This window comes from Ananas comosus, linkage group 24, assembly GCF_001540865.1.
Source record: "Ananas comosus cultivar F153 linkage group 24, ASM154086v1, whole genome shotgun sequence".
In the NCBI taxonomy this organism is placed as follows: Eukaryota; Viridiplantae; Streptophyta; class Magnoliopsida; order Poales; family Bromeliaceae; genus Ananas; species Ananas comosus.
In genome coordinates, this window is record NC_033644.1 from 6,216,763 (window position 1) to 6,229,582 (window position 12,820).

Below are 12,820 nucleotides of genomic sequence, written 5' to 3' on the forward strand. Positions count from 1 at the left end.
CGTCGCCGCATTCCGAATAGGAAGGGTCGTTGTTACCCTCTTCTTCATCTAATCGAGAGGTTACATAATTCACACCCTTCTCCCTTCACCATCACTCCCTCAATCAATCCCGCATCATCAAAGGATATGAGTTTTGTGGCTACTCTAAGAAAAGTACAACACGTTAGCAATGAACGATAAAGATATTTATCCAAGAAAAAACATTTCGATATCACAATGATGTTTCAACATTGTCGTTTCTACATTAATTATGCTTTTTTTTTAATTAATTGTGTAATCTAAACTAATGAAATAAGTCGATTACCAAACTCAAGCAATTAGTTAATTTTCTGAAGACAATCTAAATTATCATTGGTTGATCTATATACGATCCAAAATCTGTATCTCGTAAAAAGTATGATCGAAATTCAATATATATATATGCTGTAATATGATGTCACAGGCTTATAGATAACTTCCAAATAGAGAAACATAAATAGCTAAGAATAAGCCCTCACTGTGATAGAAATTTGGTAGCGATTACAGTATGGGTTATTAGAACTGAAATCTTGACAACTCTCTATAACGAAAACTCTGCCACTTGTTGTGGGATGGATCCTCAACAAATTATATCGTCCGCTCTATACACTTGTCGTTACATCCCGGTGTGGTAGTCAAACCGCGCGGATGAGTAGACCTGCCACACGGATAGAATTTTTTCTATACATGTACAGTACCGAAGTACAACCACGTGCAATTTAATACAAGATACTCAAAGAAGTCTAAGCCAGAACTATACTTCTTTAAAAGATATTTTTAATATTTACAAAGATTCCAATTACGTTCTAAAATGTCTATAATAATGTTTCATTACAATTTTTCATTCCAAAAAAATCAAAATTTGCATCTAGATAGGGAAGGATTTATCTACTACCCTATTCTCGTACTAAGGCGTATTGCTCTGTCCACCCAGACATACCTGAAAAATAGTGGAGTTAGAAACTTTTAAAGCTTCCTAGTGATTACAACAATTTGTTATGGATTTTAATGTTAGTGAATTTCGTGAAGTCTATCGGAGTTTGAAGGTTCTGAGAAAAAAAGATGAAGATCAAAAGACCGAAGACTTGGATGATCAAGCTCACGTCCCCCAGATAAATTTATATGAAGTTAGTGGTGATTTATGTGTATTTTTAAATATTTAGAAGGCATCAGAATTGGAAAAAATATTTAAAAATATAAAACTAAAATTTTATGTTGTCATAGTTCGGACCCTAAGGGAAGGTCTGGATCCCAAATATTTTACTAAAAAAATTATATACAGGGGATCTGGACCCTATGGGAGGATCCAGATCCTGAACATCCTCTTTACTTTTTCGCAAGGAGGATCCTGATCTTCAGGGAGGATCCGAATCTTGATGTTTCCCAATAAATCAAAGTTTGGTCCCTGTATAGAGGATTCGGATCCTGAACCTATCATGGGTTTTTGAAAATCAATTTTGTAATCCTAATCTGATTCTAATCCTTTCCAAAGGCTATAAATATGTTGTAGGGTGTCTCTAAAATATGGTTAAGTATTTTCTATCTTTTAGAAATCCTACAAACTTGTGAGTGATTGTCTCTCTCATCCTTGACTACAAGTTTCTCTGGCAATTCGATTCTTGAAGCCCTAATTCTGATTTTTCTCAAGAATCAAATTGAGAATTGATTAGAGACTCTTTTACAGAATTTATGATATTTTAAGCATCAAATCACCACTAATGACTTGTTGATTCGCTCTAGACAGAGTGGCCATGCGTGGATTCCCTTGACAACCGAGGATTCGGTGGAGGCTCCGTGGACTCGCGGCATGCCACTGCAGCGAAGGAGATCTACTACTAGCATATAGTATAGATTCGAGTCTGCGGATTAGGTATATCACCTTATACTCAAGTTTTTCTCAGTGAATTTTTGCGTGATCGATCCCGTGGATTTTTTAATTCCCGTTTGGAGTTTTTCAGTATTGAAAATTTTTGGTGTGCTATTTTATTTTTCATATTTATTTTTAATATACTGAGTTGGTTGTTTTTACTGTTTACACCTATTCCCTCTCTCAGTGTAAATTTTACCTATTAGATACTTGGATTAACAACTCACAAGTGGTATTAGCGAGGGTGTAGGTTAAACTATGGGCGAGGATGGTAACATCAATCGATTTTCACTTTTCAATGGCGCCAATTACGTGTGCTGGAAGGTTCGTATAAGGGCTTCTTTGATAGCCATCGATGAGCGAGTTTGGCAACCGGTCGAGTATGAATAGAAACATCTGAACGAAGTTAATGGTGATGCTATTAACCCAATCCTTAGAATAAGTAGACCAAAAATGAGGTTGATTCATCTTCTTATAATGGTAAATGGAGTAATGCTTTATTCAGTGCTTTAATTTAGACCAAGTTCTCACGCTGATTTGTCCAAGGAGGCAGCAATGTCGTAGCGCCTCCCCGATGGATATCTGAAACCAGATTTAAAAAAAAAGCCACAACAGTTTTTATGTGGAAGAGTTTGTATATTTACTCTCTCTAAACTGGAGTGACTTTAGAAGAGCGAGTAGGGCCTCTATTTATAGCCTTTAGATTTACAAGATGATAAGAACAAAATATTTAAAAAATAATATCTTTATCCTTATCCAAATTGGCTCTATTCTTATCCAATTTGATTGAACAATTTTGATCCTTCTTTTGATCCACTAAAACCACCTTGATCCTTATCTTAACCGAAGTAGTTGGAACGACATTCGCCTTATCCGCAACGGTTGAAACTTATCCGAAATGTTTGATTGTCTCGAATCATGGCTCCACAAATTTGAGAGGAACCAGCATCTGCTGGATCTAGAACTACAAGTGAGGAAACTAAGTTTTTCCAGTTTTTCTTGTGAACTACTTAGCAGCAGTTGGCATTTGACCTTTCCGTCCAACAAGGAAGGATTCACATTCACCTTTGCGTGTCGTTGTGATCTTATATTCCAGAATAGTATCCTCAGCTAGCCGCTCTTGGCATTCTACCATAAGTTCTTCCACGATCGGCAGTAGTTCTCCGGGCTCATCGTCCAGTATTGATGGCTCGAAGGACTTTAGGTTTTTGACATTGACAATCGAATACATCTTCATGTATGCAGATAGCTCCAATTGATAAGCATTCTCACCAATTCTTCATAGAATCTTGAAAGGTCCATAGTGAATGAGTTTAAGTTTCTTACCCTTGCCTTTCAAGCGCTCTTTATTGAGATGGAGCCAGACAAGATCACCCTCTCGGAAGTTGCTTTTCACTCGATGTCGATCATGTCGTTCTTTATATTTCTGCTAAGATTTTTGTAGTTGTCGCTCTACCTCGCTATGCACTTTCTGAATGCTCTCCAAGAAGTGTTGCGCCTGCGCAATTTTATTTTCTTTCCTGGTGGTATGCTGTTGCTCAACCATGAATGCCAAGTCAAATGGGCTTGGTGGTAAATAACCCAAGCACACCTTAAAGAGAGTCTTGCCAGTGGAACTGTGTATAACTCGATTAAAGGCAAACAGCAGGAATGGAAGGCTCTCTTCCCAAGTTTTGGGATGTCAAGCGTTATATCCTCGCAATAGATGTACAGCTATCTGGTTGACCATTTTGAGGATGGAAAGTGGTGCTCCGTTGTAGCTTTGTGTCCATCATGGACCACAAAGACTACCAAAAGATGCTTAGAAAATAGTTGTCATGGTCAAATACAATCGAGGTTGGTAGCCCAAAATGTGTCCAAACGTGTTGGAAGAATAGTCGCGTAGTTTCCTCGCCGGTGATTTTCTCTTTGCATGGCACAACATTTTGGAGAATTGATCGACCGCAATGTAAAAGTAGCTGTGTCCCCATCGGGTCCTCGGAAGGCCTCCTAAGAATCCATGGAGATACTTTTCCAAGGACGAGTTAGCACCGGAAGAGAGGTATAGAGAGCCACTCTTCGATTACCGAGTTTGGATGTACAGCACAGGACACATTCCTTCACAAATCACGCCACATCATTTTGCATGTGAGGCCAATAGACATAGCGCTCTGCAAGGTTTTATTCATCTCGAAGTGACCCACCACCTTCGAGGTATGGGCTTCTCGGATCTATTGTACTCAATTGCCATCTTTAGGTACACATAGCAGTGCACCTTTGTACAGTATACCGTCTTGCAAAACAAACTCAGTAGGTCACCTTGCTTTGATGTCAACCAGTACCCCTAAAAAATTCGAGTCTTCTGTATATAAACTTGCATACTTATGAAAATTTGGCTAACCTTGCATAAATATTGACAAGCAAAGTGCTGTCGTTGGTGGTCGTGATAGCATATTAGTCAGTTTGTTGTGAGCATATTTCTTGTACTTGATCACCAGATTAAACTACTACAAGTACGTCATCTATTTTATGTGACGTGTCTGTTGCAATTTTGATTGAGTTTGGAGGTACTGAGGCGGGCGATGGTTTGTATGCACCACTGTCTCTTTTCCTATAAGGTAGACTCGCTAATGCTTCACCGCCTGGTGTAGTGCCAAGAGTTTCTTGTCATAGGTTGGCTAGTTCTTGTGAGCTCCCTTGAACATCTCGGAGTAATATGTGATAGGCCGACCTTCTTGCATTAAGACAACCCCCCATGGCATATCCCGACGCGTCCGCCTCCAACTCAAAAGGTCGTTGTAGATTTGGTAGCGCAAGGATAGGCGCCTCTCATATCTTTCATTAAAGAAGTCGGAACATGTCCTCATGTTTCGAACTCCATTCAAACTGTTGGTTGGCCTTCGTTAGTGCATGTAGAGCGACAGTAAGGACGAAAAATAACTGGATAAACTTTCGGTCATATTAGCACGCGCCCATGAAGCTCTACACATCCATCACATTTTTGGGCCTAGGCCACTCCTTGATGGCCCTGACCTTGTCAGGGTTGATTTGAAGCTCGCCGCCACCCACCGCGAACTCGAGGTACACCAAGCTTTGCTTGCCAACTCACACTTTTTAGGGTTTAAACGGAGTTGGTGTTCCTCGGGCAACATGAAAATCTTCTTGACGTGCACCAGATGCTCCTCCCATGATCGACTATAGATGAGAATGTCGTCGTCGTAGATGATCACGAAGTCCTCAAGGAAGGGGGGTAGAACGTCATTCATCAGTTGCATAAAAGTAGCCGATGCGTTGAAATGGCCAAATAGCATGACGAGCCATTCAAACAAGCCTTGTTGAGTTTTGAACACAGTCTTCCAAGTGTCATCCTCTTGGATCCAGACTTGATGATAGCCGGACTTCAGGTCCAGTTTGGTGAAATAGTGAGCATGCTTCAGTTGGTCTAAGAGATCATCGATCTGCGGCAAGGGGTACTAGTTCTTGATGATGATTTTGTTGAGGGCGTGGTAGTCGATACACATTTGCCACCTGCCGTCTTTCTTCAGGAGCTACTCGGTTTGATAGCACCACTCTCCGGTAACTCGGTTACTTGTCACTTTATCTCGTCATTCTCTACTACCGAGTTTCGATACATGCCGAGTTTCGGTAACGGAGCATCGCTAATCAATTAGATCTTATGTTCCAGTGTTCACTTTGGTGGCACTCCCTAGACTTCTTGGAACAAATCCTGTGCTCTCCAATTAGTTTGGCTATATCATTACTTTTTTTCTTGCATGTTACGCTCTATACCTTGCTGTTTGCCTCCTCAGATACAACTGGCAGAATAACCAGTAAGGCAAACTTTTGACAAGCACTGATCATCCTCTTGGCCTAGCAAGTGGTTATCAGGTCTACAGTTGTTGACAATATTTCTGTGGTGAACAAAAATTTTTGTCCATCTTAATAAATTGATATTGACGATAGAAGAAGGTAGCATCGTGATCCCATAGGTATGGATTGTCGAAGATGAGGTTGCAAATGTTCAGCGGCACACACCATTTCGTCGATGTAGATGTCAGTCACTGCAAACTTTACTTTACACAGGTGATCGATCATTATCTCATTGTTGTTGTTAATCTACCTCGATAGGTATGGGTGTGGGTGTGGTGTAGTCAACAAACCCAGCCTTTGAACTAGGTTTTTCGAGATCAAGTTCTTTTGGTTGCCAAGATCGCTGATGGCATTGATCACTTCATTTTTGACTTGAAGTCGAAAAGTGAACAACTTCTCTCTTTTATCAGTCGGATTTGATGGGCACAGGCTTGTCTCCTTCGACATAGCCATCAGAGACAAACTAATGTCAGCTTTATCAATCCGTCCGATTAATTAAGGTAGGAGCATCACTTGTCGATCGTGCAGTTGTCGTTGTCGTTGCCGTTGTGTGTTTACCATGACCGTCCTTCTTCTTCGGACTAAGCTCTAGATGGAGCTTCCAGCATCGATCCTTGACATGTACTGTGACTTTACAATGATCACTGTACAAATCAGGATCAGAGAAATCCTTTTTTTTAGAGCCCTTCTTTTTGGACTTTTTCGAGCCCTCAGTAAACTCCCTTGGTGGCTTGTCCCCACGAGACAATTTGTTCTTCTACTTAATCGCCATGATTGTTTGGCTCACTGAGGCAATATCACGAACACTGAAGAGGCGAAGCTCATCATTGATGCTCTCCTATAGGCCTGCAGTGTATTTATGAAAAACTTGTGGATTGTCAAAAGAGATGCCAAGCGCTAAGGCTTGGCGCCAGAAGTCGGTGTGTAGTCCTACACTGTCTGGTCGCACCTTTGGCCAGCATGGTCTTTAACCAAAACTAGGATTAGGCACGAAAAAGCTCAATCACAGGACATACCAGTGCTTCCATCGCTCTTTTTCATATCCCATAGGGTAGAACTCCTGGCGGATCAGTCGTTAAACTTGACTCTAGGTGAAATCCTTGTTGGTGGAAGTTTAGAGAGTGGCTTTCCACTAAGTCAATGCATGACCTACAAGTTTAGTTTTACAAAAATTACATTTTCACATTTCTATAGTTGTAGATGTCGAAATATGTCTCCAGTTGGTCAAGCCAGGTGTCCGGCTTTTCAGCATCGACAACACCGTCGTAGCTGGGGATCTTGATCTTGGCCTCAACTTTAAACGGTTACGACCTCCATTCTGCAAGTGACAGATCTATCCTTCTGTCATCGTCAGAGTTGTCGTCGTCTCGCACATCCGAGGTATCCTCAGCAGTGCCCTTCATTGGTGTCACATGCACTTTTCGAGAAAGAGTTCCTGAGAGCCGACTGCTCTTCTCCACCGGCATTGCCTCGTCGGTGGCTTGCGGAAGACATCGAGGATGGAGAGTTGTTCGCCGGTAGCTTTATAGATGCTTCTGGTTCGCACCAAGTACTAGGGTCAGATGCTCTGATACCACTTGATCTGTTACGCCCCGGGACCAGACCTATTTGGTTGGTTCGGGCACATCGAATAGACGCCGAACGGACAGCACCTCTCCTGTCCGCCCAAGGCACAAGTACAAATCAAGTAGATAGATTGCACAAGCGGAAACATAAGCATACATGACTTGCACGAGGGCAAGCAATAGCCAAAAATGAAAGATTCTAAACTAAACATTCATACAAGTAATATGATTAACTTTTAACCACATACATGCATTCAACATTCTTTTACATTCACATTCTTTACATTCATTCTTTTACATCACATGATTTCCCAAAATAAGCTTTTACATTTAAACTTCATTTATACATCTATGATCATCAAATACAAAAGATGACATAAAGGGTATGCAACTAAATAAGCATAAAGCCGTCTCAGGTAGCCACTGTCTATGGCGCAATACCTTTACCGCGGTCGTCGGCCGACTCACTCGGTCCCGACTCTGTAGAAATAGTGGGGTGAGAACAATAACAGTGTTTCTAGTGGGTTCGGCCACCGACCTGGCTGACTTTCCCACTAGGTCTAAATCAGGCATAATAGAAGAATAAACAGATAGATAGTAACCAAACTATACAAATGTAGCTAATATGCCTGAACAAGATATAATCAACAATAATGCTGAAATAGAATGCTCATGATGCATGCAAGATCACATTTACATTACCCAATCTCATGGCTAGCCCGTAGGTTTCGCCCAAAACAACTCACCAACTCAAAATCCCTAATATCGGGAAGACTACTACGACCCGATGGGACCGTCTTCTGGGGAAAGCACCAACCCAGTGATGACTACTTCGGAGCTCATCGCTCGAGGGAGAGCTACCACCCTCGAGCCAAGACTTATAGGCGAGTATGATCCAATCTTTAACTATAAGGATGCCAAGTTCAATTCAATCCTTAACTCTAAGGATGCAATGTTCAATCATTTCCTTAACTATAAGGATGCCTCAACTATGAGGATGTTACGCTCACATATGCCATAATGTCAATATTTCATTTTCTTGCATTCTTTAGCTCTTATTAGTGCCACTTACACTAAATGTTCTTTATACTCATTCTCATGAATTCTTGACTCATTAATGCCACACGCTATGTGTTCATCTCTAACACTTTCTTGTATTCATGTCACACACACTTTACACATGTCATGATGTCACTATGTTCTTTATCTCATCTAGATTCTCGTCCAATCATGCATACATAGGGTTCATAAGTTCTCAATTGGTTACAACTATCTCATATGCATTTGTACTCACAACATGCAACAACACGATCTCAATTAACCCTACAATGCATGATGTTCATATATACACATATACTCAAGAAGTGACACTTTAGACATAAAAGAAAATTCAAGAATTTCGGAAAGCACCACCCACCTCGTAGGGTTGCTAAGGTGCTATGGTTCAAGTTTCGTGATTTTTGGACGTCTATTCTCTTGCCTACGGCAAAACGAAGCCAAAATAGGCTTTTTCTTCAATGCCTTTGTGTAGACTCGTCGGATCTTCGAATCGAGTCTCCGAGCGCGTCGGAAATACCTTCAATTAGATTTACGAAGGGTTAATTTATATTTAAACTCATCTATGACAAAAGCCCCAATTTTGGTGCCTTAACATTGCACTATAGCAACATATACCGTATGGATCTTGGAGATAAGCAAAAACAAGCTTAAAATCATCTAGAGATCCAGCTAAAACCATTTCTAGGGCATTTGAACCAAACCCTAGACATCTACCATGAGAGCTCATGAAGCTTACCTCGAAAAGCTTCCTTTCCTTGAGCTAATGAAGAAGAAGAAGAAGTTGTTTCACTTCGTTGCCTTCTTCTCCCCCAAATCCACCTTCAAATCCCCTCCAATCCACCTTGGGAGAGAGTTCCTAGAGAGAGAGAGGGAGAAAAATGTGTTGAGAGGGTGTTCTCACTGTTGTGAATGAGAGAGGAGGAGGTGGGGTGTTTTTATAAGCTGCTATAATTGCAAACAAGCCCTCAAACTTTTTTTATTTGCAGCAGATTCAACCTGCTGTTCGCAGCACTGGGTACCGGTACGCGGGATGGCCGCACCGGTACGCCCCTGTTCAGCTGTCCAAACCCGAGAGTTGCTGTTCTCGGGTTCCTGCGGGGTACCGGTACGCATCGGGGTTGTCACCGGTATGCCGCACTGTAGAGGCCAAACCTGAGAGCTGCTGTTCTCGGGTTGCTGCAGGGTACCGGTACCATCCAAGGTTGTCACCGATACACAGTATCCAAACCTCAATTTTGGCAGTGCTTAAGCTCTATTTCGCACCGAGCAATGCTAAAACCTTTCCATCACACTTGGAACTCAACTTTCACCATTTCAACATTGTTGGAGTGTCCAATGGACTTTACCCAACTATTTCTCTTGCTACACTTTGGTCGATTTGACTAAAGTCCGATATAACCTACCGAGATTTCGGTATATTACATTCTCCACCCCTTAAAATTAGTTTCGTCCGCGAAACTAAACACATACCTTAGCTTGTCGACTCGAATAGGTGAGGATACATCTTTCCATTGTCTCCTCAAGCTCCCAAGTGTCTTCACGCACTGCATTATTGCTCCCCTGGACTTTAACATATGGAATTGTGCGATTTCCCAATTTTCTTTCTTCTCTACCGAGGGTACATACCGGATACTCTTCATAGGTCATGTCCTCACGCAGTTCCACTGGTTCATACTCTAGCACGTGAGATGGATTGCGGATATACTTGCGGAGATTTGATACGTGAAGTATGTTATGAACTCTCGCAAGCCTCGGTGGTAGTGCGAGCTTATATGCCACCGCACCCACGCGCTCCAATATCTCAAACGGTCCAATATACTGGGGACTTAGTTTCCCGCGGACCCCAAATCTCTTTGCTCCTCACATAGGTGACACTTTTAAGAAAATGCGGTCTCCAACCGCGAACTCGAGATCTTTTCTATGCTTGTTGGCATAGCTTTGTTGCCTTGATTGCGCCGTTGCAAGCCGTTGGCGAGCAAGACGAACTTTCTCTTCCGCCTCTCGCAATACATCGGGGCCAAGAGTAACTCTCTCACTCACTTCGCTCCAATGGATAGAAGAACGACACTTCTTTCCATATAATGCTTCGAATGGCGCCATCGCGATGCTCTCTTGATAGCTATTATTATATGCGAACTCCGCCATCGGCAAATAATCGTGCCATCCATCTTTATAATCAAGTACACAAGCTCGAAGCATGTCCTCACGGATTTGCATTGTCCTTTCTGATTGACGATCACTTTGAAAATGAAATGGCGTGCTAAAGTCGAGCCGTGTGCCCAAAGCGTCTTGCAAGCTTCTCCAAAAATGAGATGTGAACCTAGGGTCTCGATCCGATACAATAGACACCGGAACCCCATAAAGTCTCATAACCTCGTCGAGATACACTTGAGCAATTTATCTCCAGACCACGTGGTGTGGATCGGCAAGAAGTGTGCCGATTTCATCAATCGATCGACTATCACCGAAATCGCATCATGTCCGGCTTGAGATCGAGGCAAATCGGTAACAAAGTCCATTGCGATGTCTTTCCATTTCCAAACGGGTATAGATAGACTTTGCAACTTTCTCGCCGAAAATCGGTGCTCCGCTTTTACTTGTTGGCATGTAAGGCATTGCGCCACAAACTCCCCAATATCTTTCTTCATGCCCGGCCACCAATAATGCATTTTTTAATTCTTGGTACATTTTAGTGCCGCCCGGGTGTATACTATAGGGAGATTGATGCGCTTCTTGCATAATCGCCTTTCGAATACCCTCATCTTTAGGCACACACCAACGATTTTGGAATTGAAGTACGCCATCGGTCCCAATGCGAACATCATCGGCACTACCGTTTTCAACTTCACTGCGCACCTTTTGGAGATACGGATCAAAAGCTTGTAGCTTTTTAATCTTCTCCAATAAGGTCGGTTGAACCACCAACGCAGCAAGGCTAGCCGGCACTCCCGGAGCTACTACTTCAAGACCAAACCGTTGCATCTCTTTTTGCAATGATGGTTCGGGTGTAATTGCCGTAGCCAAGTTTTCTACCGATTTTCTACTTAGTCCATCTGCCATGACATTAGCTTTTCCCGGGTGGTATAGAATAGTGACATCATAGTCTTTTAGCAACTATAACCACCGCCGCTGTCGCATATTTAACTCCTTTTGGGTGAACAAGTATTTGAGATTCTTGTGATCCGTATAAATCTTACAATGCTCACCGTACAAGTAATGCCTCCATAACTTTAGCGCAAATATTACCGCGGCTAGCTCAAGGTCATGAATCAGGTAGTTCTTTTCATAGCTCTTCAACTGACGAGAAGTATAAGCTACAACTCGACCATTTTGCATCAAAACGCACCCGAGACCACTGTATGAAGCATCACTGTACACCACGAAGCTCTCCCCCGGAGTCGGTAAGGCAAGCACCGGGGTCGATGTCAATCTTTTCTTTAACTCCTCGAAGTTCCGATCGCAATCATCGCTCCAAACATACTTCACTCTTTTGTGCGTTAAGCGCGTTAGTAGAGTAGTTATTTTAGCAAACCCTTCCACGAACCGCCGATAATATCCAGTGAGTCCAAGAAAACTGCAGACCTCCACTACACTTGTCGGGCGAGGCCAATCCTTAATTGCCTCAACTTTCTTTGGATCAACCGAGACGCCGCTCCCGGATATCACATGGCCTAAGAAGGTAACCTCTGAAAGCCAAAAATCACACTTCTTTAGTTTAGCATAAAGCTTCTCTTTTCGGAGTATTTGCAACACGGTTCTCAAATGCTCTTCGCGTTCTTCCTCGCTCCGTGAATAAACCAACACGTCGTCAATGAACACCACGACGCACCGGTCCAACAACAGTCGAAAGACATGATTCATCAAGTCCATAAATGCTGTCGGGGCATTATTAAGCCCAAATGGCATTACCGTGAACTCGTAGTGGCCGTATCGTGTACGATACGCCAGTTTGTGCACATCTTTCGGCCTGATCTTCAACTGATGATAACCCGACTGAAGATTAATCTTCGAGTATACCCGCGACCCTTGCAACTGATTGAATAAATCATCAATCCTTGGTAACGGGTACTTGTTCTTGATTGTTACTTTGTTCAACTCACGATAATCCACGCAGAGTCTAAGCGTTCCATCCTTTTTCTTTACAAATAGCACCGGAGCTCCCCACGGTGACACGCTCGGCTTCACAAGGCCTTTATCGAGCAAGTCTTGCAACTGAGCTTTTAACTCTTCTAACTCCGCCGGTGCCATTCTATACGGAGCCTTCGAAATTGGCGTCGCCCTGGGAACCATGTCAATGACGAACTTGATCTCCCGGTCCGGTAATCCCGGTAACTTTGCCGGAAACACATCCTGTCACACCCCAATAATCCCACATTGGAGAGGAATGGGGATGTGATTGGATTTATAAGAGACTTAGACACTAGTAATAATAACTGGGCTTAAGCATTTTGGGCTGTTGGCT